At 33.9% G+C, this 27479-nt stretch overlaps 1 long non-coding RNA gene across 1 annotated transcript; it reads left to right on the top strand.

The window, feature by feature from the left end:
* The first annotated feature begins 431 nt into the window (after window positions 1-431).
* LOC145664681 (uncharacterized) lies at window positions 432-26977 on the top strand. Its single transcript, XR_014127506.1, has 4 exons — window positions 432-577; window positions 3862-4014; window positions 20726-20836; window positions 23200-26977. It is a non-coding gene; the product is annotated as an uncharacterized LOC145664681 (long non-coding RNA).
* Window positions 26978-27479: the final 502 nt, after the last annotated feature.

Raw genomic sequence — 27479 nt, 5'->3', positions numbered from 1 at the left:
TTTCAACAATTTTTGAAATTCAATAAATTTATTGTATTTACCATGTTTATTTTACCATGTTTAGGGTAGGGGATATTTACCATGTTTATTTTCTGCTATTTATTCAAAATACATAGAACAGGGAACATAATTCATGGACGCCTTAAAAGAAACTTAAGAGTCAATCTTGTGAAGAATCTTAACAAGGAGTCTAGAAAAAAATTCTTGCAAAGGATTATGGACTTAAGTTAAAAGTCTTTACTATTATAGTCAAACAGGCCCTGTAGGTGCTGAAGGGTGGGTATGTGAATATCAGAAGGCAGTACGTAGAAAAGTATAAATTTCAGTGATATTGTGGAGAGAAAGTGTGAAAATGAAGCCACCACTGCTAGTTTCTAGAATGTAAAGAAAGTTGACAAACGCGTGCCGAATTGATCGCCGCGCGCGCTTCTGTTGTCTCTTCTTGTATTGATTGAAGCAGAATCAACCAAGAAGCAGAGGTGTGTGTTGACATTGTTCAACTGGGAATCAACAGATAGCAATTATGTAATTGTAAGAGAAAGTACTCACAATATTAATTTAGGGATCCTATTTTCAGGTAAGATTTTCATAAGTTTCATGTAGTTCATAATTTAAAGTGAATGTAGGTAAGCTTTGGTTAAAGTTTTGTATTTTTAGTGTCTGTGGTACAGAAATAAATTGCATTTTATGAAAAGGCAAGTTTATCATGCAATTTTAGAAGTATTGTATATCATGTATATATAGACTAGAGGACATACCCGTTCTTTGCATGGGAATTTAGAAGATTATTGCGAAATATTATGAAGAAATTAGTTACCTGAACTCAACAAGTCAATAACTGCAAAATTAGACAAGTACCTAATCTAATCGATTTCTTAAAATGAAAACGTGAAATTCTCCTTCATTCGATAGAAATCGGTAGACAAATATCTTCAAGATACTAAACATTAAAAAAAAAAAAAAATCAAATTCAATTTTAAATATCATTTTCTCAAGGTCAAGACTTAGTTAAGTAATTTTTTCATAGCTACAAACGTAAGATTCATTCCCTTTGACGGAAATTGTTAAGTAAAAGTTTTCAAACTCCATAAAGAAAAAAGAAAAATCTCAAACCATACCTAAACAATTTTCCATAAAACCGAAGCCTATTTCAACTGCTTACTTCTAGATTTCTCAAAGTTTTCTCTCAGATAAAGCGGTGGCGGTGGCTCAGTGGTAGAGTGTTCACTTCTGGGCAGATCCCGGATCGTGCCAAGTGGACTTTGTGGTGGACAAACATCGTCTGCGTGGCTTTTCTCTCGGAGTTCTCCCACTTTCTTTATTCTACCTTTTCATTCATTTCTCATCATCACCATCTCCTGAAGCTTACACGGCATAATCGTGAGACGTAAAACAGAATGATTTTCTTTCATATAAGTTACTAGTTAGAACGTTATACAGACCATGTTATTCTCGTCCCCATTGAAAGTATATATAGGGTAAAGTGGGTACAGTGAGACACTTTTTTTTTTCGTAAGTAATAACTCTTGTATTATATAAGATATTAAAATGAAACAAAAACTGAACAGAAGGTTGGAGTTTAGGCTATCATTCAATATTGGTTATTTTGGTTTAATGTTAATCATCTCTGGTTTACTTACTCATAAACAAAATATGACAATTTGTCTCACTGTACCCCGCTATTGGGGTAAAGTGAGACATATACGTACTTAAATGTTTCGTTCATTATTACGAAGTTCAACGCATATCCAAAAGATGAAAATCAACAGAAAATGATAAGTATGACATTTGATGTTTAGTTTCACAATGTGTTAGCGGTTATGGTAATTCAGTTTGATGTCATTTGCGTTTACAGTTTCAATATCCTGAACAACTGGAAAAATAAATTTTCCGTACATTTTCCCACTTTTTCTCGCAGAAAGCTAACTATATAGTTATTGTTATCACTGTCCATTTTCACAACCTTCCCAATCTAATAAATGTCCTTTTTACATTGTAATTCTACCAGAACATAATCATTCTCATTTATGTTTCCATGGTAGTTTTTAAAAATCATCTGGGCCAATTTCGATTAATAATTCAATTTTTTCGTCTGATGAGGACAATTCGACCATTTCTTCTTTTACACCTGGATCGACATCATAGTCAAAACGGCGTCTTTCTTAATTGTGTATTCGTTTCCTCTTTGTTGTTTTCTTGATGTTTCTTTTCTCAGCCAATAATTTCTTCTCTGGACACATCTCTATTTTGTTTGAAGGAAATGTCTCACTGTGCCCTAATAGCATATTATCAATGTCAATCGTATTTCCTCGGAACCACAAAAAAGTTTAACTATTAATAATATTATGATAAATATCGACAAATAATAAAATATCTCATGCTCTGAAATTGATCTTCAATTATTTGATTTACTTTAATTTCTTTAGACATAAAGGAAACACAGAAAATTTACTTTGCTTAATTGAAAATCACTGAACTCTCTCACAGCCTGTATCCTTCGCGTCAGTCCTTTTGCCTACTAAGGTGATAGATGAAGGTCAATAGCCGCATGTCTGTACATCCATCATTTCAAGCTTCATGCAACAAATAATCAAGAAAAGCTCTTCTCTCACTGTAAATATACGAATGTAAATGAATGTAAATACGAACGTACTTATGTTTTAAAAATAGTAGTAATTGAAATAAGTGATAGTATTCGGAGGAACATCTGTTAGCGTGGCAATGATTTACTTTTTGAAGTGTTTGCATTTATTCTTCCTTTCTACAACCAACATCACACATCGCTTAAACAGTGTTGTATAACATTCCAGGATATTTGCGTTACCCACAGACTTACATGTTTTCGTATTTTATAAATAGGATTCACGTAAGTTTGTATTGGTATTAATACAAGAAAATACATATTATCTTTGAAGGAGTAATTGATGGCTGTAAAGAATAATTTATTATACTACTGTACGTACATAAGCAATTAGAATTTGAATAATTTTTACTTGCTTAAATTGTATGACCCATTATTTGCAGAATCTATACAAGTTTGAGATTCTCAATGGTTTTGTGTGATAGAAAATTTGCTTGAATTTTTCCTGCCTTAAGGACCAGTTGTAGTCCGCAGACAACAGTTTGAGAAACTATGGTTTACTTGAGTACAAAAAACCAGTAGGTATACCTTATTCCATAGAAATCGGTTGTCCATACCACACATTCGCGAACAATTTGATTTTGAACGACTGTTTTTAGAGTCGAGACTTAACTAAATTGGTTTCTTGTATGTGAAAATAATACATCAATAGGGCCTGTACGATATTCGCTGGAAATTATTAAGAAAAATATTTCCACTAAAGGCAAACACGATGTTATAATAATGAATAACCGACCAAGAGACAAAGTATCCTAGTTTTTTAAATCTCCTTTTCAATTTTTAATTAGAAGACAGGGAGAAAAAAAATTAAGCTTATTTCTTGAATATCAATAAATAATTATATTAATTAAAAAATAATTAATTAAAAAATAATAACATAAGACATTGTACTTGAAGAAAATAAAACCAACCCTGTCTCCAAAGGTTAGGCAGAACGGGACCGTTCTACCTAAAGATAAGACCATTAAAAATATTTTCTACAAAGTGCTGGGGAGCTTTTAGGGAGAACGGAAATGGGCCCCTTCACTGGAAGTCAAATCTGGAAACAGGATCAGGAGTCGAAGGCAGATTTCTAAGTCATTTGGCTGTTCAGTATCATATGTAACATAATTTAGTACCAAGAAGTTAGTAAATCTTAAAGAAGATCTTTACATTGCAAGGAATAATTAGATGTATTTGTGTTATATAAAGTTATAATTATAATTTTACTTTTTTTTCAGGGAAGTCAAGATAAAGTTAGGTGTATTTCTACAACACCAAACCTAATGATTCTTTGAGCCAATTTTCGAAGTACAATTTTTATAGCAAATTTTGGAGGATGAGGACTGTATGTCATTTGAGTATTTTTGTATGCTTCATTTTTCTTTGCACAGGTAAGATTTCTATATAATTCTAATTCTAATTGTATATTTATTTATCTAATCTCGTATTGTAATGAAGGTAAAAGAAGTTCAGTTCATTCTAAGCAAAATTTAAAACATACGTCACACGGTAAGGATTCAAGTATTTTAATATTTCAGTTTTAAACATTTAATTTGAATTTGAACTTTTTTTTTTCATCGCACCTACCTGTGTGTTTTAGTACGTTTTACTACATGTTCTTTGATATGGCGAAGTAAATGGAATTCACAATATTATTTCTTATTTGCATGCTATAATAAGTTACTGTACATAATATATGCCACACAATAGTATTTAATCTTTAACAATGTAGGTTTACTTATGTTAAGCTAGCATAGATCCTGACTATATGAATAATCTTTTGTGCTCCAACGAGTCTATCGGCCTGGCATGCCTGCAATATTTTTGTCCATTTATTTACTTTATCTTCCTGTGTCAAATTTCTACCAAACTCAACATCTTTTGATTCTCTTATCACATTCAATTCTGTTGCAATTATTTTCGATTGAATTAACTGAACTTCTGAAAATAGCCAATCCGACAGAATTTCATTCACATTTTCTAGGTACTTTTCAGCGAACTTGTAGATTTGATGCGTAATTGTCCTGTTCACAAGTTCTCCTGATAAACATAAATACATGAACTTGTGAAATTCTGACTCTTAGCTTGTAGCTTGCGAAATACTAGACTTAGTAGTTTTGAGAAATAGACCCCAGGGAGTGAAACAGCATTGGGTCAAGAATCATTGCTTTTTCTAGGCAAAAGTTAACAAATACTGTAATAATATTAACCACCAATTGATAGTTTCACCAATCAGATTTGCTTATTCAGTTCTGTAAGAAAAACACACAACAAATATATAATGCTTTCGTAATCCTCTTAGCTATGTTATCAATTTGTGATATGCTTTTTATATGAGTAATTTTCTCACTCAACAGTCTTCGGCTAGTTTTTAACCTCGATACTAATCCTAAATTTGATACAAACTTTTAAGATGATAAACAATGTGGTCGTAATTGTCGAAAGTTATAATTTTGAAATTATCTATATATTAAAAATAGGTTTATATTTTGTCCCATATAGGTATAGGTAGAACGTTAATAAAAAGAGTGTCCGGAATCGACTCCCACTACCGACTTTTATTATAAAATTTCTCACGTTAAAAGTAGTTTTACAAAATACTATACAAGTAATCTCTTCAAATTTACAAGGTAAGTTACAGATAGTCTTTGACCGTAAGGTCGCAGACAGGATCTCTACAGAGCCCCGAAGCAGGCTAGCAGAGTGGAATTAGGGACCCCTAAGCTCCCATGCAAGCAGAGGGAAGGTTAAATGGCCAACAGAGCCCCGAAGCAGGCTAAGCCAGGAGAAAGGATAGGCGTAGTCCCGAAGCAGACTAGAGGCCCTGGGGTTAGGTTACTCCTAATGTTCCGAAGCAAACAATATGAGGGTCACCAGGAAACTGGTACAGAATTGCCGTGGCCCATCCAATTTATAGCGTTCCTTGGGTGGCGGTGGCGCTACTGCTCCGTGGGAGGGGCTAGAATCCGTCTCCTGCAAGTGGTTGTAGATCCATCTGGTGTGAAATCCTCTTGCCAAACCACGTGGTGGTGTTTGTAAACACTTGCGTGTGAAATTGATTAGACACTACATCTCGTGGGACATTGGCTTGTTTAAAAAATAAGCCGACGGGTTATTTTTCTTCTTGTAGGAGTTGGCAACACTGAGGGGTCACACACAAAAAATCACTAAAAATATTAATAACACTGGCAACACTGAAAAAATTCACTTTTCGGAGCACTAATAAGGTAGCGGAAAAAAGCACTAACAGTTATTCCCTAATCACAGGCAGGATAGGTGCATATTATATATCACTTCATTTCCCTCGAGGTAGGGTTGTTTTAAGCTTTGGCGTTGATATATATATATATATATATTAGCTCACTTATGATGAGGGGCGTTGGAGTCTGTAAAATCGGTTGCTCCTTAGTCGTATGAGTGGTATTAAATGAGTCAATTGGAATTGGAGGAGATATATCTAAGCGAGGTCTTTTGGTTATTTTTGGTATCGAGCGAAGACGGAGATATAGCTTGTATAAAATAATAAGAGTTACCAATACTAAAAAAGTTACGATTATCACCGGGATATAAAGATGTTCCATACTGGAAGAAGAAACAAAATTTCAAATTATGATCGGTGATTTATCGGAAATCCTATATAAGGTAAAATGTTAATGAGGTATTGCTACGAATAAGGCGTTTATAAACAAAATATAAAAATATGCCAAGACTAATCAATAATACGTAGAGTAGCAATAGCAAGTATGGTCCATGGAAATGCACTGGGGAGACATGCCCGTAGACAGCCCAAAAATTTAGGGGGGCCCGGTAGAAGTTAGGGGGGGCCGACCCAATCATATTATACTTCATCACCATATTATAGACAACTCGCAAGAACAAGAAAGCTCTCCGTGGGTGGTTTCGGCAATGTCCGAACACTCGTATCACCTTACTAGTGACATTGTAAGTAAATGTGTATCCACCAACGTTGCCATAGTTTTGGGTCTCTGTTATACTCTGATTTATGACTTACACATGTGGGTTTAAGAGGTCACTTTCCTCTCTTTCTTTTCCCCCTCGCCGTGGGTTTGGGATTCCGCTTTGCTCTTTTCCCCCCCTCGCCAACGAAAGGTACATGCTCTATTTTGTGTTAATGCTAGTAAAAAAAAAAAAAAAAAAAAAAAGTACACGACCAAATCAATATTTTAATATTTCAGAGTATACCATGTGTAATATTCACTATTTAATGCAAATGTCATAATTTATTCTTAAAAGTATGTATTAAAATACAAAATATACACCACTTTCAACTATTAAGAAGAATGAATTCTGTTATTATTTATTTTGCTTATTTCAACTTTGTTTCGATAAAATTAAGAATATTAATTACATAGTGAGTAAAATATTTGCTTTTAAATGAGTAAAACAAGAAACGGATTTTTGCAATCGATTTAGTGTTTCAAGAATACGTTTTAATCTCCTTCTTGAATTCGCATAGTTTGAAAGTTTTATTAACAGTAAAACGATACTCGTTATGTCATCAAAATGTATATGCTAAGGTGGAGGAATAGGGTTTAAAATGTATGTCAAGAATAGAATATTTCGCGACATGTTAGGGAGATGAAACAGTATATAAACTCATTATTAAAAGTAAGTGAACACTTGCTCCAGCATTTTGTGAAATTCCACTTTAAGAGGAAAAATCCTATAATTATTTTCTCAATATGTAATAAGATACAGGCCACTCCACTAAATTTTCTCACTCCAATTTCTTAAAGTATATCATATTATGCTGCAGTTATTGCTTAAACATGAAATACGAGCGAAATGTTTTGAGGAAATTTCATTCGAGGAAAATTACCTACATGAACTTTTTTATAAGAAGTGACAAATGGAACCCTCGTATATCAGGGTTATTAATAGAATATTTATTTATGAGGTGTCAACAAAATGATTTACGCAACATTACAGAATTATTAATGATATATAAACAAAATCGATTGAGTTGCTTTTGAGAATATTATCCAATAATAAACTCACTCCTATTAAGAAGCTACACCTTGCGGATTTATTCGGGAGAAATTACTTAACCCTATTATAGGGTTATTAATCAAATTATTATATATCGCCTTTTTCGCATTTGAAATAATCGTCCGAAAAAAACTCACTCCAAAAGTGAACTACCCCTTGCCGATTTTTCAGGATAAATGAGTTATCCCATATTATCATAATGTTATGAATCATGTATTTATGAAACATGAAAAAATCGTTAGAGGCGTTTCCGAGAAAATCACAAATTTTTATTTTCATGTTCAGTAAACTACTCGTAGTTTTGGCAGTAGTAAAAAAATCGAAAAAAAAAACCGTTAGAGAATCTTATAGAAACCTTAAATTTAAAATTACGTCTCGATACGTTGAACCGTAGTTATGCCTTCTAGGCGACCAAACATACTTTCATTGGGACGAACAAACGTCCAGAACTCCGTTTTGAGGCATGTAGAGGCGATCCAACTTACAAATTCTTTTAAATCTCGATTTTTCCATTATATTGCTATACTTTCTTATCTCCTATCGTTGCTCGAAAGTAAAAATAAAATTTTTGGAAAGAAGACCATGGAGACTGTCTTGTCTCATCATCACTAGAAAACTGCTGAACCATTAAAAAAAAATTGAAACCGCGCTTGGCTGGAGCTGGATTTTTCATATCCCTTTCATTATAATGAATATCCTAAGAGGTATTTTTCTCCACATTCAAACTCATCTGTTATTTATCGCATCATCATGAGAAAAACTGATAGACTCTTTCAAATGGATTTTGCAATGTAGGTAGCAGTTGACTCGAGTCGGGTTTCTTTCATGTCACTTTCATTAAAGGTATATTCTAGGGGGAAAGGGTTAAAAAATAGAATATATTGAAAGCTGCTAAACCCTTCAAAATCAAGTTTTGAAAATAGTACTGGGTCACCTAAGCTTTTATAATTTAATTTAGATTCAAATACCTGTTCTAAATGCGAAAAGATGGTTCAAATATGATACACATTTCAAATATTCTACATAAATCTACTCTTCCCGTGAACGCCGGTTCTTGAGCCACTTAATAAATAATTTTATGATTAGAGGTAATAAAAATAATAATTTACAAATGTTACAGATCACCAAGGACTAACAAGGACAAGTTGTGTGATGTGTGGTCAACACATTGTTTTAAGCCTAGGATTGTTGTTTCTTAACTCAAGTAAATTTTCAATTGTCTAAAAATGTAGGTTTAAAACTGTGAAAACTATGTGCGCTTGATCGGAAATCGATCCGAAACAAAGTATATTAAAAATAACTATAATAGTAAAACTACATTTCCTGGTACTAAAAATCACATCACAACCGGAAGTTCAAAGAACTATGCAACGAGAAATCTTGACTGAAAATTCTCCACGATTAGTCCCATTGAACGAATAGTGACACGGTATCTTTTACTTATTCCTTGTCAGAATCTTTCCAAAATTTTCTTCTCATTTCTCATTGTTAATGTCAAAATGCATTCCAACTATTCCTAGAACTTCATTAAATAAACACCCCGTAGCACTAATAATAATAATAATAATAATAATAATAATAATAATAATAATAATAATAATAATAATAATAATAATAATAATAATAATAATAATAATAATATAGAACATTGTCCCGTTAATAACTAATCATCCTCGATCCTGGACACACTCGATCTATACCAAAGGTCTCCATACAATGATACCACAAGTATCATACATATTGTAGGATTTGGTAATACTGGCTTTCTAGCACTCGCGAACAGTTTTTCGGCCGGGGATTCGAAGAGAAGATCAATGAAACCTCGTCCAATAGCGTTATAGGAGAGTGAATATAGATGGAATAGAGTGCAAGCACGAAAAATCAGAAATAGAAAAATATGTATGGGCACTGCCCCGCAAATCTCGCAGCACCCGGTCCTGGACACAGACCTCAATCTAGTTTCCAGGTCCCCATGCAATTATTCTACAAGGAACATGCAGTGGTGTGAGATTGTTAGTTCCCGGCTTCTAGCACTCGCGAGAGGCTATCTACCAGGGTTATGGAAGAAAAAAGAGGAAGAAACGGCGCCTAATAGCATTAGTAATTTCGGAAGGGTGTAGATGGATAGAACTCAGCAAGCTGAGAAAACCATCACACGTCTAGATTCAAACATCTGGAAAAACTGCGATGCCCAGCTGAAGGCTGAACAACGAAGGGCAGAAAGCCAGATGCCCTACTGCTGGTCATGAGGTGAATTCAATATGATCGAATAGGATTTTAGTGTTTTGAATCATGCTATGAATTAACTGCAGGATTCACTGTAATGAGGTTATTGAGTATTGGGTTGGCGTGATAAAAAGCATGCAGTTAGTAGGGATCTACCATGCCATGCCTTAAAATTATCTTTAGATATTCAAATTTTAAAAATATTTTTGTCTTTTAATTTTTTGTGCAAGTACCTTAGTATGCATTTTATTTTGTCTTTTTAATTTTACTTCTAATTTTGTTGATTTTGAGTTTAGCATCCCTTTCAGCAGTGGGGCGATATGGGACGTGGACCCACAGCTTAATGCAGTATCCGAAACACACGAGCTCCAGCCGGGAAACGAACCCGGTTCTCCCACGTCAAAGGTGCGCACGCCAACTGCTCAGTCACGAGGGAGCTCACTTCTAATTTTGTGATGAAGATGGTAATAAGGTGTTTAATGATGGATGAATATGAGATGTTGATAATTTTGTATTTTACACTTCCTTTCCCATATAAGCTTGGCTTCTTCTTCATCCTTTGCTCTGGACCTGGAACGAGATTTCTCTAGACTTAATAAGTTCAACTTTGTGAATAAATAAATAAAACACTGTACAACGAGTGGTTCTCTAAAATATTCAAATACTTTTATATCACTGAGATAAAGCGTATCTTTTAAATCCTATCTATCCATTTGCTTAAAATTTAGAATATAATTGCAGTTTTTTTTTCTAACGCAACTTCTTATATTTACGTACTACGTAAAGTGTACTCAATCACACAGGTCTCACGACTATTCTAACCTTTTTCTTAAAAATCATCTGTTATACAGTTAGCATTATAGATCTGTTGTACAGTATTTATAACATTTTTGCTTCCATAAGCCATCCAAAACTTGCTGCTTCCTCAATATCAATAAATACTGATGTAGAAAATTGGACACGGTGAAATGAATAATCATTATTTGCGTGGAGGGGGAAACTTATAAAATATATACAATAAATAATATTTAGATAATATATTACAATATATACTAATAATACTGTACTACTGTTAACATACTACTAGACTAATAATATATCGTTAAATAATATATAAATAATAATAGAGAATAATATTTTTTTGGAATAATATCTGGTCAGAGTAAATTTTCCGCCTCCAAAATTTGTCGCCCAGGGCTTATGGCCCATGCGTAAATACGACAGCCATTTCACCAATGATTTTTTACTCATTTATTTACATTTATCCTCGTCTCTTTTAGCCTACATTCACCTTACATTTCATTTTATTTTAATTCCCATGGAAGTTTTATTGCAATTTAATTCAGAAGAAAATCGTATAAAATAACAGCAAATAAATTATACTTCCCTTTATATGTTATTGTCGTTATCATCATCTGCCAATTCTTCGAATCCATAGTCTCGCTCTTCACTTTCACTACCATCTTCCTCGTCCGTTGTTGAATCGCCGTCCGTTGTTATAACAAATTTTGCTTGTTCGTCACTGTCAAAAACACACTGCAGAGCACGATAGCTGTCCTCAATACCTTCTACATGCGTAATATAGTTTCTCCATTTTTCCGGCGTTATGTTCTGAACTGATTCCTTTATTATGTTTATGAGAGCACTGACGGAATGCCCTGTTAAGTTCCTGGCCGCCACTCGCCGTTTTAACTCTGACCACACTTGTTCGATGGGATTCAATACACAATGATAAGGTGGCAAACGTAGCACAACGTGTCCGTATGCAAGAGCAAGTTCATCAATCACGTACCTCTTCTCTTGAAAACCGACATGTTTGTTTACAATTTCTACGAGTACTGGTTTAATTGGAATGGGATTAGGTACAGGTATACAATGTTGATTCATATACCTGATAATGTCTTCCTTCCGCCAAGAAGAGTTTGGCTTCGGATTACTAACACGGGAATGCACTGACGCGTTATCACAAATAATCACTGATGGTTCTTCCAGTCGTTTTAACACGGAATTCTCAAACCATTCTTCAAAGATGGCTGCAGTCACTGTACCGTGGTAGTCCGCAGGAGCATTTTCCATCTTCTTGTGTGTTACGAAAAGTGCGTCCTCAACAAACCCATTACGGCCCCCACAATGAATTATTACTATTCGTTCTCCCTTTTTATCTGACACTGCTACCGAACAATTCTCCGAGTCGTCAGTCCAGTTCTTCATTTTACACGTATTGGTATCGAACCATGTTTCGTCTAAATAAACGTCTCGAAACCCTTCACTACGATACTTTTTTACTTCTTCAATATAACGATATCGCCAAGAAATAATTTCTGGTGATTCCATCCTGCGTGGTTTCCTGTCTGCTCTCCGATACCTAAATCCCATACTTTCTAACAATGTATATAATGTCCGAGCACAATAAGGAAATTCGTAATCGGTGTTGGCGGTTTTCCTGCGCATTGCTTCGCACAATGACTTTACTGACGGTGAAATCCCTTCCTTGTAAAATTCATAAACTGTCCTACGCAGCAAATCCCGGGAAAAGTCATCGATTTTAGAAAACGCAAATTTTGTCTTGTGAACTTTCTTTTTAGTTGGGGTACGGTACGTAGCAGCATCCAAACGTGCAATTTTCTTAATTGTCGAAACACTAACTCCTGTAGCTTGCGACGTTAGTTCATTAATATTCTTGCTCGGTATAGAACCCCCATCGTGCACGATACCGCTAAAAAATGTACGAACACTTTGAATAATTTTCACACTCTGTCTGCTTACTTTTGCTCCTTTTCCAATGACATTAACTTTTCTCTTCGACGGTGTTCTATGTACACTAGGACCGGGAAGAGGATCTTCTTGGACTTCCCGAGTCATTGCTTGTCCTTGTTCCCAAGGTCTAAAATAGTCCGACATCTTTGTTCACTTGCAACACACGAACAAGAGTAAAAATGAATTTAACTTAATTTATACACACTTAAATAGATACATATACGCACAAATGTACACCACAGTAAAGTACACATGTACACACACATAAATGCTTGAAAGAAATGAACAAGTGCTTTAAACACTTTAAAAAAATCTTCGTATTTATCAGAGAGCTCTTTGAACTTAGCTGTGATATAAGAGAAAGCTAAATGCCCTCTGAAGGGGTGCAGAAGAACAGTAAATTCAGGTCCGTGCAGAGAAGGGTCGTCCTTCGAACGAAACAAGTTCGTGGTGTCCTGCGGTGCATTGTTCTCTAATTTGACACTTCACTTCGTCTGTTTCTCATATATCACATATGTTCACGTGTTCGGGCTTTACAAGAGTCTAAAGTCTTACGCAAGGTTTTTTTTTTCTACTTTTCGTTTAGCATTAAAACCTGGGGTTTCAACGATTCATATTTTTCAAGTATGTTTTTACATAATCGCTTTATGTTCATTTATAGAAGCAAGTTTCTAGTATTCGACATGGTGTGATGCTTGTAGTATTGCCTAAGAGAAAAGATTTTGTGCTGTCTTGTTTCGAATAGTATATTTGATTCTACTCGAAGAGTTCTGTTTCGTAATGTATCTCGTCTCGAAAATTTTGTTCCATCTCATCTCGCGTATGTGTCTTTTTGTTCGATAAATTTACCATATTATTATTACCGGTTATGTTAAAATTGGTGTACTAAATATTTAAGAATTACCAATCCTCTGTTGATGGTGTGATTGAACTCGGTGAAAAGTAAGAAAATAAATGCGTCTCTCAATATAAGAAATGTGTGTCACAACAGCAGCTGTGAGCTTTCTCGTCGGTACTTAAATAGCGTACACACCTCCGGTGCGGGATTCCTGGCGGAAGCTCATCTGCGTATTCCACACTAAGCTGTACATTCACGTTTCATATAGTCTTTCTGCTGAAAGTGCTATTCTCAAATCTAACTAATTAACAATTTCTGCAAAATTTTCTAATTTTCATGAAATATGTTTTATGTATGAGTCTGTGCTTGTATGTTGCATTTGAAATTTAAGAACTATTCATATCGCTTGGAATTGAGATCAGTCAAGGATTAGGGTTAAATTTACTCTATATTTTTTTAAAGCATACTCTCGCTTACTTTTTCTCTTCTTCTTCTTGTCATACCCTATGTTGTATTCATTATAATACAACTTCTCCAGAACGCACTTAACATTCTTCTCCTTCTCTTCTCTATATTTGCCAGCACTGACTCGAACGGCTGGATGGAATTCTCTTCGTTTTACTCTTTCATTTTCAGACTAGCTTTCCGTCAACCATGGCTTGAACACAGCACTAGGCATCTTTCATATCTTTATCGAATAAGGAAGAGAAAGAAGAAAATTTAATACTATAGTAACGTTCTTCTGGTGTCACAAGGAAAATCAGTTAAAGAAAATTAATTAGGACGACCTATGCTCTGGTGTAGAATTTTATAAAAATAATCGATGTAATACGCGTATAATGTAATTATGTAATAAAATACAAAATACAATTAAAATACATTATTCATAAATTTCTGATCTCATGTTGCCCAGTGGCTTAGGGAAGGGGGGCATATGGGCCGCCCCCCCAAAGAGGTCCGGCAATGTACTTTGGTACTTTGATGTTTGTAATTTTTTTATATATATATTTTAAGTTTATATATTTTTTGTTTGTAATTCCTCTATATGTACCTATAACAGCACTTGCCCCCCCCAGACACATCCTGGTTACGCTATTGATGTTGCCTTATCTATTATGTTAATGAGAAAGTTAGATACTTCTACATCATACATTTCAGATATTATTTGATTAGAATTCAAGAGTATTTTGTATAGATTAAAATCCCATCCTTCTTTCTCAATAGATGTATTCATGTTTATAACTTTAAAAGAATGCACACTCCAAAGTAAAGAAGGGAAAAATAAACACACATTAGATATAATTGAAAGACACTATTCGTAAATTTTTGATATCTTGTTGCCTTATCTATTATGTAAATGAGAAAGTTACTTCTTCATCATGCATTTCAGATATTATTATTCGACTAGAATTGAAGATACTTTTATATAGATTAAAATCTTCCTCGTGCTTTTTTTCAATAGATGCATGTTTATCTTTTAAAAAATGCCAAAATGTATTTCTTGCCTTCTTTGTTTATTTCATTCTTTCTATATAGAGAACAGGGAGATGAACTAACATTGACCAACTGACCTGCACATATGGGTCGCTCCTTCTTAACGGAAGAAGAAAGATATTCTGTTGAAGTGTCAAATAACAAAGCAACACGAAGGACTCGCAGCTTTCCAGGCTACTTTTTTCTTCGCCAAAACATTTAAAACATTCCATTCCCTACTCAAGTAACGGAGATCAGCTTTTACTCACCCCCTCCTATTTTAGCTGAGAGCTGTCATGGAGTTCGAATTTGTTGGCAACATCGGATTTCAGAAAAAATATCGGTTTCACTACCATGTAATGGGCGGAGAAGGGTAATAGGTCAATTTTCTGGACCTCACCCTAAGGCCGTCATGAAATTTCCAATAGTATAGTTCATTTGCAAGCCTACCGTGAAATTTTATGGGGCCAGCCAAAATTCAGGGGGGGCCGCCCCCTCTTGCCCCCCCCCGTGGATACGGGCCTGTGGGAAGATGAAATTCCGGCATGTTATCCAATAAAAAAAATCTCTTCATGCTGAAGTAAGGAATTCATAGAAGTAATAGTACGTTGCAAATTCTGGAAATTGTAGGTGAAGTTCAAATTTAGATTCTTCGGTAATTTTCTATCTATCAACGTAAAGTTCGCCGAAGTTCTAGTAGGAAGATTCAAAGTATCTGTTATTATACTGGAATACTTCGTATCTTAAAAAAAAAAAAAAGTAAGTTGGCGAACGATTAACAGCGTCAGCAGCTGACATATGGTTCCTTTGAAATGCAATTTTAACAGGTTTACGTGTAGTAAGATAAAAGTCCCATTGGTGTATATAAGTAAAATTCCTCAGTCCGTGATAAAGTAGGTTTCAGATGGCAGCTATTAGTTGAATTCCGAAGAAAACTAAATTATCTTGACAGTCTGTTATTTGAGATCGTGGTTGTGCCCGTAATTTACATATAGAGAACATATTATAAGATTGGCACAGTGATAAGTCCAATTCATAGATTCCATGGTTCGTCCAGATTGCATATTCAGGAGTTTGAATACGTATATGAACTGTCTCGGTAAGAAATCTATTGTTAAAAGTCTTGTATAAAATATGATAATAATTGGTATGTACAACTGGGGTTTGCACTATAATATCTAAATTGTCAGTTTCTGGGTGGAATGAGATTAAAAGTGCTTTTGAACACCCATAAAATAGTCCGAGATCCCTTTCCATGAGTGTGCCTCTTAAGTTTTTATTTTGTCTAATCATTTCTTTGGCCAAGGCAGGTTTTATTAAGGTTGATTTAAAGGACAAGGTTTGCCCACAGATGGCACTACAGTCTTCGTATCTTTCGCATGTATTTTTTACCTTTCACGAAAATTTACAATTTCTCTTACAAATTTCAATCTAGAGACTTCAAATTTTTAGGAAAGGAACTTCATAACCTATTAAAGGGAACAATCCGTTCCGATTTTTTATTTAGAATTTTCTTCATTGTTGAAATGAATACCTAAACCTTTAAGAATAGAACTGTTTCAACTGTGAAGAAAATCTAAATAAAAATCGGCACGGATTATTCCCTTTAATAGGTTATGAAGTTCCTTCTCTAAAAAATTGAAGTCTCTAGGTTGACATTTGTAAGAGAAATTGTAAATTTTCGTGAAAGGTAAAAAACACATGGAAGAGATACGAAGACTGTAGCAACATCTATCGGCAAAACTTGTCCCTTTACACTTCTCAAGAATGCTCTGTATTATAGCACCAAAGTGCTGTTCCACTATTTCAAAGTTAAGAAGAGCTATCAGAAAACGTTCATTTGTGGCAATTGTACATACCAATTGTAAAATATTATGATAAGTTTCGGTTATCAATTTTTCGACTGCCACTGAAAAGTTTGTTACTAAATGTGTAAGTTCAAAATTATTTTCCTTAATTTCTTGAATTTGAGAATTTAGATAAGTAAATATTTGACTAATAGTTGATTTTAATTTATGAACTTCATATAAACTATATCCACTAAGTCCGAAATTTGACAGTCCACTTAAGAGGATAAGATCATTCGTCGCGGTCTTTTGGAACACCCTGTTTTGAAGTCGCAATCTTTGATTTCATTAGTGAACTGACGTTCTTTATCATGTAAAAAAAAATGAAATGAAATCTTCGAGTTTTACGTCCCACTCTTATGCCGGTTAGGTTAAAGGAGACGGTGATGATGAGTAATGAATGAAATGGTGGAATCAAGAAAGTGGGAGGAAAAGGAAGAACCCTGAGGAAACCCACACACACATTGTTTGTCTACCACAAAGTTCACTTGGCGGGGTTATGTAAAAGTGATACTAATTGTTCATATTCAACACAAGAATCATTTGGAAGGTGCACTGCCGAAAAGTCTAAATGCAGTCTGTAAGGTAGAAATTCTATAGTTGATTATAGGTTTGAACTTAACTATTGATATTCCATATTGTTCGAATATGAGTTCATTCCCTTTTATGCCAGCTGTAAGCATAATGAGGAAGTGACAAACTTAAGCGATGAGTTTAAACTGCTGACTGGTGAATTATGATCGCAGAGTAAATATATTGCCTGTTGTAACTCTACGTAATCACATTTCTTCATTAGGTCATTTGCTTTTTCCAGGTTATATAAGTGTGTCTGCAAGGCTTGAACAGTTGTGAATGTTTCTAACGCAATCTTTTGTAAAAAGTTTTTATTTAATCCTAATGATAAATAGTTTCTGTTCCTCGGTGGCATGAGGCAGAACGTGTCGTATAACTCTCAATTTCCTTAGAAAATACGCACCAATTGGCTCATTTTCGCATTGTTGGACCTGAAAAATTTCAAACTCAGCCCAATATGCCGGTAATTTTGGTCTACTCAAGTCAACTAATTTATCTTTTAATTGTTCGTAATCAAGTGAATCAAAAATTGGGCCTGGGCCTCGAGCGCCATGTCTTGTAAATACATCGGTAAGAGTTCTTTCTTTTTCTCAGCATTCCAAGAATGCAATAACACAAAATGGTCAAAAAGCTTAAAAAAACTATCAGGGTTATCCGTAACGTGTTCCGAATATTTAGTGAGGTGTGGTATATTGAAAGAAGGGCGTGAATTCTGATCCATATTTGCACCGTCCTCCGGGAAAGTGTTCTTTCCTGTTCTAGTATGAGGCATGCACTAAAATAAAGTCAAGTCCGAATCACTAATTTCACACTTAAGAAAATCACATACCTTTAAAAAGAGTTCACTTCCAGTTAATAAAAATACTGTCCGGTAGGGAATTATTCAGACTAAAACTGAGCCGGTCAAAGCCTCTACCATGTAAAACTTTGTCCCATATAGGTATAGGTAGACCGTTAATAAAAAGAGTGTTGGGAATCGACTCCCACTACCGACTTTTATTATAAAATTTCTCACTATAAAAGTAGTTTTACAAAATACTATACAAGTAATCTCTTCAAATTTACAAGGTAAGTTATAGGTAGTCTTTGACCTATGGTCGCAGACAGGATCTCTACACAACCCCGAAGCAGGCTAAGCAGAGTGGAATTAGGGACCCCTAAGCTCCGATGCAAGCAGAGGGAAGGTTAAATGGCCAACAGAGCCCCGAAGCAGGCTAAGCCAGGAGAAAGGATAGGCGTAGTCCCGAAGCAGACTAGAGGCCCTGGGGTTAGGTTACTCCTAATGTTCCGAAGCAAACAATAGGAGGGTCACCAGAAAACGGGTACAGAATTGCCGTGGTCCATCCAATTTATAGCGTTCCTTGGGTGGCGGTGGCGTTACTGCTCCGTGGAAGGGGCTAGAAGCTGTCGTCTCCAAGTGATTGTAGATCCATCTGGTGTGAAATCCTTTTGCCAAACCACGTGTTGGTGTTTGTAAACACTGGCGTGTGATATTGTTTATACACTACATCACGTGGGACATTACAATATGTTTGTGGTCAAGAAAAGTTTATATGTTTGTGACCAATCCTTTCGACAGTGAGTTCTCTGGAACTATAAGCCGTAGAAAGATGTCGTTTTCACTAATCGATTTCAAATTTTGTGTAGATTCTTCAGTTCCAATTGAATATTTAAAAAGCATTGCCGTTATTTCTTTATTACATTTTTAGGGGTACAGTGCAAGTGTTGAATTTTTTCAAAAAGAAAGCATCATATCCTACTAGTTATACATTTCAACACCACATATTTGTATACAGGGATTGTATATCTTTCCGACGTTTGTTTCAAGGCCAACTTTTAATGAAAAACGTAGGATAACCATTTCTCAACACTAAAATAAATCTTTATTGTTTAGAGTGTATTGCCCAATGAACGCGATATATCACTGATATTGTAATTAATCGTGTCTGTAATATATTTGCTTATTACACACTGCATGCAAGAAGAAAGAAAACATTGATCATACATGGATTAGAAACTCCAACCAGAAGTAGGCTCAAATCTTGCAAACGGTGCGAGATATTGAAAACATAATCGAAAAAAAATCTCCCCTTTATGATAGCCCTTGCCGATTTTTATCAAGACGTCTTTCACATATGTGAATGATGCGCTGTGTAGAGAGCGCTGGTGCAGTTAGTCCTTAAAAACAGTGATCGCAATTGTCTCGATTTTTCACATAATCACAATTGTTGCTGATCGCAATTGTCTCGGTTTTACACGTAATCGCAATTGTTATTGATCGCAATTGTCTCGGATTTCATATAATCGCAATTGTTATACATTCGGACATACCTTTTAGCACCACAAAAGCTCGATTTTCTCGAAAACTACTCACAAAAATTTACCCAAAGGATGTTATTTTATTTAGCTTGGTGTGATCTATGGCCTATGTAGGATATTATGGTAATATGCAGGGTGTTTCAAAACAACACCGACTACGTTTGGGAGATGATTGCTGACACCAAGATAAGACGAAAAGTATAGATCAACCTTAGTGCAAAAATGCTTTCTTTCGGAGTTATAGGCTGCAGAAAACGAAAAAAAATGAACTTTAAAGGTCCATAGCTCCAATAGTATAGGACCTACCGTAGTCGGGTCAAGACTTTATTAGGAACTAATATGTACTCTATCTAAATATCCATGTTTCAGAATGTTGGGGTACTTCCGCAACAATTTTTTTTAGAAGTAGTTGGTGAGTACTTCAAATTATATGCCCGTAGCCAAACTCCCTCTATAAAAAAATTGTTGCGTGAGTATCTTAGGATTTTGAAACATGTATTTTTGGATGGTGCACATATTAGATCCTAAGTGAAGTCTTGATCCGACTATGGTAGGTCCTATAATTTTGGAGCTATGAACCCTTAATGTTTTAAATGTTTTCGGCAGCCTATAACTCCGAAAGGAAGCATTTGTGCACCCAGGTTGGCCTATACTTTTCGTCTTATCTTGGTGTCAGGAGTCACCTCTCAAACGTTATCGGTGTTGTTTTGAAACACTGCATTTTAGTTAAACAGAGATTAAAACTTAAGAGTGAATTATGCTTTTAGAATATATTTCATTAATCATGCTATGTATTGTCTTTGTAGTCTCATAATTATTAGCTTGTATGAAGGTATATTCCAGTTCTTAATAGGCTTTATGGTTCTGATACAACAACACCTTTTATGTGTACAAACAAATTAGCTTTTATTTTCTTTTTCCAAAACTACACACATTCATTTTTTTCATTTGAATAAGATTTATCCATTTGCATATGGTCTCTCATCTTTGAAGAGTTTGTTTTTCGTTAAACGCTAATCATATTCTAGATTGAATGTGCATGTTTATTTCTTTGCTTAGTGCTTCAGTTTGAGAAAGCAGAAGCTGGGAATGGCAAAAAAATTGCAGGAAAGGTGGCCAAAGCAGCTTTTACGAATGCAGTCATTGGACGGAAACCACCGATGTCTAGAGGTAACATTTAGAAATCGTTCATTTTTTTTTTTTGGACATCTCCATTTTACGTTCTCATTTTTAATTTTTAATCATTAGGATTGCTCATAAGACGAGATGAGAAGAGACACAAGTTTCGTGACAAGATACAAGACAATAGACAGAAATCTTGCAAAAGGAATATACCGGGTGTATCAAAAGTTTGAGGCCATAAGTCAGGTTTGTTATGTAGAAAGATATCACAAAATGGAAAAAAAGAAAAAAAACTGTTGGAAATAAATGGTTTCCAATCTAAAATTGTTAAATTTTTCCAATCACAGCAGTCGTTTGGGCTCTACACTGATAAGGCCCACAATGTTAATTGGAAAAGCAATGTAGCCAATTCAATACGCTATTCAAACGGAATGTAAGAGCATGCAAAAATGACACGGGATAAGTACATACTGTGCGTGAGGGAATCAAAATTACGTCGAACCAGTTCGCAACAGTGCTGTATTGTTAGTATGGCGAGGATCCAAGGGAAACAGATGCTCAACTGACAACGTTACTTTCTCATTTAATTATTACATTGTGTGTATTACCACTGTAGAATCTAAACGGATAATGAGAACTTTTGATACACACGGTATATGTTTTCCGAGACGACACATCACATTCACGACTCTTTTTTGAGAGAGAACAGTTTCAACTCTTGTTTAGTGAGCGGCACTATTAGTAAGCGCTTTTAAATGTATTGTTTGAGCATTACATAATTAAGATTTTGATTTACCTTTTTTCAAATATTCAATGATAATTTTACAAACTAGAAGAAATAAAATTGGTTCCTAAAACGATAAGAAAGTAGTTTCATAAATGCCTAAGAAACTATTACAAAAGGATTTTAAAAGATTTTCGAATCACATTTCTTCATATTCCACGAGAACAAACAAGTTTACGTTTCACAGAATTTACTCCTAACATTGTAAATTTGGTTTCATTTTATTAATAGGGGAAAAATAAGAAAAATTCGTTATGTCAAAATTTTCGACATAAAAAATGGGTCATAGAAAATTGTCCATTTTGTTGACACATATTTGTGAGTGTAATGGTCTAGAGTTAATGCCACTTTGTTTCTTTCTTTTTAAATAATCAACTTCTTCTTTTTTGTTTTTGAACATTAACCATCTAATCTGTAAAAAATTATGTATTGTTTTCATTGATCAAGAACTTATGTTGCAGAAAGTAAATACAAGTTATATACTTCTTTAGAAGGAATTTTGAAACTAGTATATACAATTGTGTAAATATTTGAAAATGTTAGCTGAACTACTTAGTTTTAAAGTGTCTTTTACAAGAGATGATCTCTTCTTTTCTTTTGGGAAACTTGTCACAATATTTTTCTTTCTAAGTTTTTCCCCTATTACATGAAATGAAACAATCTTGCTTGCTTGAAGAAGCATATTCAAATTCCTTTTTTTCAGTCATTGACCGTTGTTGCTGTCGTCTCTGATTGTGAGAAGTATGAGACAACTTTGAGTTACGGAATCGTGCATTTAATTCAGAACTTACTCTGTTTTCATTTCACTGTCATTCTTTTAGGTATGTTTGGTTGAGTTGAGTTGAATTTATTTTAGTTTAGCGTTCCTTTCGGCAGCGAGGCTATATGTGACGTGGACCTATTGATTAACGTGGAATCCGAACCACATGAACTCCCGCCGGGAATCGAACCCGGGTCTCCCACTCCAAAGGCGTGTATGCTAATCGCTTAGCCACGAGGGAGCTCGTTTAGGTATGTTTGGGTACTAAGAGCTGTTAAAGTTGCTTGTGATTTAATATTTGGTCTCAATTTCTAGCTTGATGATCTTTGCTTGAGTAATATATTGAAGCCATTGTTCCCCATCGTAACGAGAACAAGCAACTTTACTGCTGATCATACCCATTAAACTCGATTAACCAACGAAATTAAATTTGAAAGATTCCTTCATAATATCAAGAATAATTTACTGAATTTTTAAAAGATATTTGAGGTGAGGTGATTTTGAGTTTTACGTCCCGTTCAGCAGCGAGGCTATATGAGACGTGGACCTACTGATTAACGTGGAATCCGAACCACATGAGCTCCCGCCGGGAATCGAACCCGGGTCTCCCACGCCAAAGGCGCGTACGCTAACCGCTTAGCCACGAAGGAGCTCTAAAAGATATTTGATAAATAATTTGAAAATTACAATACTGTAGGTTACGAAGTACTTCATTTGGGGACGCCTGCGGAGTCATATTCTTAAAAGTATTCGCTACGAACTACACGAAAACAAAAAGATAATTACGTCGTACTATCAATGAATTGATTTCGGTTTTCAGCTATGGTAAAATCTATAAATTAATATGCATTGTTTTTCTCTTTGTAGGTTTCTTTGGATTGAAGAAAATCTGGCAAGCGATCATTATAATAATAGGAATCTTAGTTGTCTTGGGTGCAGCGTTTGCAATTTACAAATTTGTGCGAAGAAATAATTACGGTACCTTGGAGTAAATAACGAAATATTATGTTGTCTTCACAAACAAAGAAGTTAATTTTAACTGTGTACCTAGGTATGTAACCACGAAAACTTAAATTCTTGTTAAAACAATTTGACGCTAGGATCACTGCCTGTCAATCTTACACCGTACGTTGTTTGAACGACAATGACCAATCTGTTACAAAGACATAAAGGGATAACATGGATGAAAAGAGTTATATTTCAAAATTTTATTTATGTTGGATGCGTAGTAACATTGTAACTTTTACTAAATTTACTGATGTATTTGTCAATAGCGGTTGATGTCTGTAGAAGTACCGGTTGTTATAACAAAGTCATGTACGCGCACACGGACGTGTTCCCTGTTCCTAAGTGTTACATAAGTACAAAACTGCGAAATACCTTTCTTTCTGTGTTTCTATACTTATCATTTATTCCTTATATTCATTTAATATGCAATTTCTTTACTTTCAAACATAGCAAACAATTACTGAGTAACGTAAGTTTAAAATTGTTTTCCAAGCAAACCATCTACGTCCTTTTTGTTACACTTGAGCTATATGCAAGGTAAGAAATGTATTTTAATGACTACGTACGTTGTATTTCATTCTATGGAATTATAATAAAAACAGAAGTACTGTTATGTTGTTTACATAGACTTGCAATAAAAAAAACACAACAAAGGTTGGTAGTCAACAAGATTAGATACAAATCCCGAACTCATTTTACACAATACTCTCTTTGTCCTTATAAAAATTACTCTGCAATTCGATTTTACATGCTCACTCACGTTTAGACATAGCTGTCAAAATTAATAAAAATTTTAATGGATTGAAATTGAAAATTAACACCGTAAAATATAATTGACTAAATTACAAGTAAATGTCAGGAAAAAGTTAACAGTTATAATTAATATTAATTTCATAATTAATTGATTAAATTAAAATTAGAATTGACAATTTCCGCTACTATGTAATGAGAATATTATCTTGAGTTGTGAACGTCAACTTAAAATTTAAAGGATAAAAAGTAAGGGCATCAGAAAAACGTAGTCTGTTATTGTGAAAAGTTAGTGTTTTCAAAGAAAATTGATGATTAATAAGGAGTGTAATTAAAACATCGTAAAATTAAGAAATTTTCATTAACTGTTTCTGACAAAGAAATTAACGATTACTTTGTTTTAATCACTGCAAATATTTTAAATAATTATCAATTACAAATTAACACCTGAAACATTTAATTAATTAATTTTAAAAAATTCAAAATTTTTAACAGTTTCATTTACTCATTAATTATTTTAATGAATTAATTAGAAGCCTGCTTCTTTTTGAAAACGTGATCGCGTTTTCTCAACCATTCATTTCTTCTTCAACTCCGCTACCTGTGCCAAAGCTGCAAAGGGAAATCGAATCAAGCGCTCTTACGTGCTGAAGTTTATAACTGTTACGGAGGTAAACTGAAATGTTTCAAGTAAATACAACTATTTGTCGATAATACGAGATGATAACGAGTGATGTAAGTTGAATTGAGTTGATTTTGAGTTTAACGTCCCATGCAGCAGCGAGGCTATATGAGACGTGGACCTACTGATTAACCCAAACCACAGGAGCTCTCGTCGGGAACCGAACCCGGGTCTCCCGCGCCAAAGGTGCGTACGCTAACCGCTTAGCCACGGAGGAGCTCGAATGATGAAAGTGTAAATGTTATGGAATAGGGCTTCCTACTTTATGCTCTATGTTATTAGGTTCGATTGCTGCATGCAACCGTCGCTATACTTTTAGTTTTTACGTAGGAATTAAAAAACATAGTCTTTCGCTGAGGAGCAAAGATACTACTCTCCTCATTTCAGAAACATGTTTCGAGGATGTAAAAATGGAAGGCTTCGCAACAAAGCAACCTATGCAGCAGCTAGGTTTGATATATAACAAAAACACTGTTGTAAAAAAATCTATGTTGTAAATGCACCTTAAATGATCCGCTAGTTTCAAAGTTTTGGTCAATTATTACCTGTTTGTATTTTTGGATAATCTTTCAAATAGCAATATTTTCCTACGTGTTGACTGTAGTAATTATAGTTTTTATATAAGCTGTATTTAACGATAACGAAGATTTTAAAGTTATCCCAGACATCCATGTTGTAACTGTGTTGTTAATAGTATATACAGTTGTGTATATGAATGTTAAAGAATGTAGTGTTAGAGGATATCGCATAACTTCCATTTTCATACTTGTATATTTTTCTTTTACGACAGAATCAGTTGTGTTTCTTCATTGGATTTTACTTTTTCAATTTTTTTTCAAAAGAAATCACTCTTAATTGCGTGGAATCGATGAAATCCACCTAGCCTTGACCAAAGTTGGCATGGTGGTAGACTCTGACAAGCTTAGTATGCCATGAAATGTTATAGTGTACAGGTTTTGGCTTCACGATGTATGGACTACCTAACTTAGAGTTGAACTTGCATCTGCATAGTCACATATTTTGAAAAAAAAAAAATCTCAAGTTGCTATTTTGAGCAAAAATATATTGAATAAACATGTTATTACACACATTAAATTGAGACATAAGAAAGTAAATGTTATGGCGGATGATTAGTTATGCTACAAATAAAATTTGTATTACTTATAATAAAGATTTACTTTATTACTTTGAGGCACAAGAAAGGAAATGATGAGACGGTTGATTAGTTAGGTTACAAATACAGTTTGTACTACTTATGATAAAGATATCCTTCGTTAATTTGAAGCATAAGAAAGTAAATGATGATACAGTTGATTAGTTATGTTATACACAGAGTTCATTCTACTTATAATAAACGCGTTCTTTGTAACTTGAATCATAAGAAAGTAAGTGAGACGAGTGATTAGTTATCTTATAAATGCAGTTCGTATTACTTATAATAACGATTTCCTTCGTTAATTTGAGACATAAGAAAGTAAATGATGAAACGATTGCTTAGTTATGTTATAAATACAATTTGTACTACTTACAATAAAGATTTCCTTCATTAACTTGAGACATAAGAAAGTAAATAATGAGAAGATTGATTAGTTATGTTATAAATACAGTTTGTACTATTTATGATAAAGATATTCTTCATTAATTTGAAGCATAAGAAAGTAAATGATGATACGGTTGATTAGTTATGTTATACACAGAGTTTGTACTACTTATAATAAAAATGTGCTTCGTAAATTGAATGATAAGAAAGTAAATGAAACGAGTGATTAGTTATCTTATAAATGCAGTTCGTATTACTTATAATAACGATTTCCTTCGTTAATTTGAGACATAAGAAAGTAAATGATAAAACGATTGCTTAGTTATGTTATAAATACAATTTGTACTACTTACAATAAAGATTTCCTTCATTAACTTGACATAAGAAAGTAAATGATGAGAAGATTGATTAGTTATGTTATAAATACAGTTTGTACTACTTATGATAAAGATATTCTTCATTAATTTGAAGCATAAGAAAGTAAATGATGATACGGTTGATTAGTTATGTTATACACAGAGTTTGTACTACTTATAATAAAAATGTCCTTCGTAAATTGAATGATAAGAAAGTAAATGAGACGAGTGATTAGTTATCTTATAAATACAGTTCGTATTACTTATAATAACGATTTCCTTCGTTAATTTGAGACATAAGAAAGTAAATGATGATACGGTTGCTTAGTTATGTTATAAATACAATTTGTACTACTTACAATAAAGATTTCCTTCGCTAATTTGAGACATAAGAAAGTAAATGATGAGAAGGTTGATTAATTATATTATAAATACAGTGAGTATTAGAGCAAACTTTGCTTTAAGAAGATTCGATAAAGGAGGAATTATTTTTGTTGTAATAGAAAAGCTTACTATTTTTACAAATATTTGTAAACTTATAGTGACAATCATTTTTATTTCGAATGGTTGTAAAATATTTCATACTTAACTTACTTTTAGTTTATATAACTTTATACATAATATACAATTTTTTTTGAAAAAAGTGCTTATATGTGTATAAATGTGAAACTATGCTAACTTTATAACTATTTGTACCTAAACACAGTCAGTATTAATTATAGACTAAGAATAGAATAAAATTGTTTGATAAAACTGGACTTTTCTTAAAAGGACAATTTAGAAAATTATGATGTCATATACACCATTCATT

This window comes from Thermobia domestica, chromosome 11 (assembly GCF_964235325.1).
Source record: "Thermobia domestica chromosome 11, izTheDome1.hap1.1, whole genome shotgun sequence".
Lineage (NCBI taxonomy): Eukaryota > Metazoa > Arthropoda > Insecta > Zygentoma > Lepismatidae > Thermobia > Thermobia domestica.
Note: the sequence above shows the minus strand (reverse complement) of the source record. Positions and strands in the feature narration are given on the sequence as shown.